Below are 3,999 nucleotides of genomic sequence, written 5' to 3' on the forward strand. Positions count from 1 at the left end.
GCGTGAAGAGGTGGCAATGAACAAGGTCAGGGATGTGGTCGAACTCTATGTTCTGGCCGATAGGTGTGCCCGGGCTGAGGAGGGGAGGAAGTACCCCGGCGAGGACGCCGATGCGGAAACCGACTCCACAGACAACACTGCCACCCCGGCAAAGAAGGGGCGATGCCATAAAAGAAAGCGCAAGGGCAAGATAGTACTTGCCATCGAGGGGTCGGACGACACCGGCGTCGCCAACAAGGCTAAGGCAAGCGACCCCGGCAAGGAGGTTGCGGGTTGTGCCGCTTGCCAGGCCTTAGCGGCTACCGACAAGCCGGGGAGCTCTGACAAGCAGTACTGTAAGATCCACCGCACCAAAGGCCACGACCTCCAGAACTGCCAGCAAGTCGAGTTGCTTGCTGAGAAGCAAAAAGCTGAGTATGAGCGGCAGAACAAGGAGAAGGGGCAAGACGGTGCTGGAGGGTCCGGCAAGAAGCATGGCGACCAAGGAGGCCGCCGCGGCAAGGACAACCAACAAGAGAGGCCCGCCAGGGGCCATGACAAGAAACAGGAAGACGATGATCATGACGAGGACAATGGGTCCAGCGACCATCAGTTCTAGAAAGCTACAAAGGCCATGTGCGTCGACGGTGGAGTCTCGTTGCATACTTCTCACCACCAACTCAAGCAGTGTGCGCGAGAGATCGCAGCGGTGGAGCCATCAGTTGACGCTCGGAAGCCACTGAGGTGGTCCGGCACACCTATCATCTTCGACGCCGAGGACCACCCTGATCGCACAACAACGGTCGTGTGCTTGCCGTTGTTGGTTTCGCCAACAATATGCAACCTCAAGGTGACGAAGATGTTGGTCGACGGCGGGGCCTGCCTGAACCTAATCTCGCCAGTTGTGATCAAGAGGCTGCAGATTCCTGATGGGGACCTCGAGGAAACGGGCACATTTCAAGGGGTCAACCCGGGAAGGAGCCAGCCAAAGGGAAAGGTCACGCTGCCCGTGACATTTGGAAGTGAGCTGAATTACAAGACGGAGAGGATTGTCTTCGACGTAGCCGAGATCCCCTTGCCCTACAACGGGATCCTCGGCCGCCCGGTGCTAGCCAAGTTTATGGCGGCGGCACACAACGCCTATAACACACTGAAGATGCCCGGGCCAATGACCAACATCATCGTCCCCTCCGACAAGAAAGACGCGTTGATTTGTGCTGATCAACTCTATCAGCAAGCGGTTGCAGCGACTCCCGCCAAGGCACTCGCTCCTGCCTATGGAGCTCCGGGGGGCAAGATAACCGGCAGGACCTCTCGCACCCACCCCGGCAAGTGCACCTCTTTGGAGTGTTGTGCTCCCGCGGAGGATGTGCCAGAGAGCTCCATCTGCAAGAGCAAGAAAGCAAGAGCTGCACCACCAGAGACCAAGAGGGTGTCCGTCACGGAGGACGGCACGGGAGGAGCTTTCGCCATAAGCTCCTCCCTTGATAGCAAATAGGAAGGCGAGCTCGTCGCTTTCCTGCGGGCAAATGTCAATGTGTTTGCGTGGCAAGCCTCCGACATCCCCGGCGTTCCCAGGGAAGTGATTGAGCACCATCTTGCTGTCTGTCCTCATGCACGCCCCGTCAAGCAGAAGGTCGGGAAGCAAGCTCTGGAAAGGCAAGAATTCATCACAGAAGAGATTAGAAAGCTAGAAGCAGCGGGCTTGGTGAGGGGGGTACTCCACCCGACGTGGTTGGCCAATCCGGTAGTGGTGCACAAGGCAAATGGGAAGTGGGGGATGTGTCTTGATTACACGGATATCAATAAGGCGTGTCCAAAAGACCCCTTCCCATTACCGCACATCGATCAGATTGTTGACTCTATGGTTGGGTGTGATTTGTTGTCCTTCCTCGACGCCTACTCCGGATATCATCAGATCTTCATGTCAAAGGAAGATGAAGAAAAGACAACATTCATCACCCCATGTGGTACGTATTGCTTTTTACGGATGCCTTTTGGGTTGAAGAGTGTTGGCTCGACTTTTGCAAGAGCGGTCCAAATTGGTTTTGAGCCCCAGCTCCGTAGAAATATGGAAGCCTATATGGATGATATAGTGGTCAAAACCAAGGACAAGGCAACACTGGTGCAGGATTTGGAGGAAACATTCACAAACCTGCGCAAGATCAATCTTAAGTTGAACCCTGAGAAGTGTGTTTTTGGCGTGCCTTCCGGCAAGCTTCTCGGGTTCTTCGTGTCATGGCGCGGGATCGAGGCAAATACCGACAAGATCAAGGCCATCAAGCAGATTGGGGCACCTAAGGGGATCAAGGATGTACATCGGCTCACTAGCTGCGTTGCCACCATGAGCAGATTTATATCCAAGTCCGCTGAGCGTGCCCTTCCCTTTTTCAAAATTTTGAAGAAGGCATGCCCAATGGAGTGGACCCCAGAGGCTGAGGCAGCGCTGCAAGATGTGAAGAAATACCTCTCCTCTACGCCCATATTGGTCGCGCCTAAGCCACAGGAGCCGTTGCTGCTGTATCTAGCAGTGACGAATCAGGTGGTTAGTGTTGCACTAGTGGTGCAGAGGGAGGTTGACGAGAATACAGAAGTGATAGAGGACCTGCTCGACGCCGAGGCAGGGCTCCCCCCGGTAGGACTTGATCTAGGCAAAGTGGGGCAACCGGCAGAGTCTGGTGCCAGCGAGACAGGACCCGCGCAACTAGGTCAAGTGGTGCAGAAGAAGAAGATGGTGCAGCACCCAGTTTACTTTGTTAGCTCCCTCTTGCAGGGGGCTAGGTCAAGGTATTCTGGTGTGCAGAAATTGCTCTTTGGCCTCCTTATGGCCTCGAGGAAGCTGCGTCATTACTTCCAAGCACACGAGATCACTGTTGTCACCCGCCCCCCATTGCAACGGATACTGCATAACCCAGATGCAATGGGGAGGATTGTGGAGTGGGCCTTGGAGCTGTCAAGTTTCAGCTTAAAGTTCATTGCGGAATGGACCTCGACACCCGACGAAGAGGACCAGGAGACCACTCTCCCTGGCAAGGAGTCAAGTCGCAACTGGGTTATGTACTTTGATGGGGCTTTCTCGCTACAAGGCGCCGGTGCTGGTGTGTTGCTTGTCGCGCCCACCGGAGAGCACCTCAAGTATGTCATACAGATGCACTTTCCCAGGGAGATGTCAACAAACAACACTGCCAAGTACGAGGGATTGCTTGTCGGTCTTAGGATCGGGCAGACCTCGGAGTCAAAAAGCTCATTGTCAGAGGTGATTCACAGCTTGTTGTCAGGCAAGTTAATAAGGATTATCAGAGTCCGTTGATGGAGGCCTACGTGGATGAGGTGAGGAAGCTGGAGGAGCGTGTTGATGGTATTCAGGCGGAGCACGTTCCCCGAGTGGAGAACGAAATCGCCGACTACCTGTCGAAGCACGCCGCCCTCAAACTACCTGTGCAATCAGGTACCTTTGTGCTTCGGTTGACTCAACCATCCGTGGGACCATCAACAGAGCAGAATAAGCGAAGGAAATCAAGCCCTGCCAAGTACTTTCTCGCCGAGCTCCCTGGAGCTGCCAACAAAGATGCTGCCGGGGACACTGAGCCTGCTATGGGGCCACCGACTCCGGCAGGGTGTCAAGCCCTGGCCATGGACAAGGCAGTTCCCATGGCAGAGGAGATGCCTTTGGTCCTTGCCATCGAGCCTCAGGCTCCAGCATGGGCACAACATATCGTCTGATTCCTTCAGACATGGGAACTTCCTGAGGAGCATGAAGAAGTAGAGGAAGTGGCCCATCGGTCTGCCCTGTATCAGTTCATTGACGATGTTCTGTACAGAAAAAGGCCAAACGACGTCAAGCTAAAATGCATACCCCGGGAGGAAGGACTGGAGTTGTTGTGGAGATACATGGGGGCATATGTGGCTCCCACATAGGGTCGAGGGCCCTTGCCGGCAAGGCTTTCCGGCAGGGTTTCTTCTGGCCCACTACCCTCCAGGATGCGACGGCACTAGGAACCAAGTGTGAAGCGTGCCAGT

The sequence above is a fragment of the Triticum aestivum genome, chromosome 4B (assembly GCF_018294505.1).
Source record: "Triticum aestivum cultivar Chinese Spring chromosome 4B, IWGSC CS RefSeq v2.1, whole genome shotgun sequence".
NCBI classification, from domain to species: Eukaryota; Viridiplantae; Streptophyta; class Magnoliopsida; order Poales; family Poaceae; genus Triticum; species Triticum aestivum.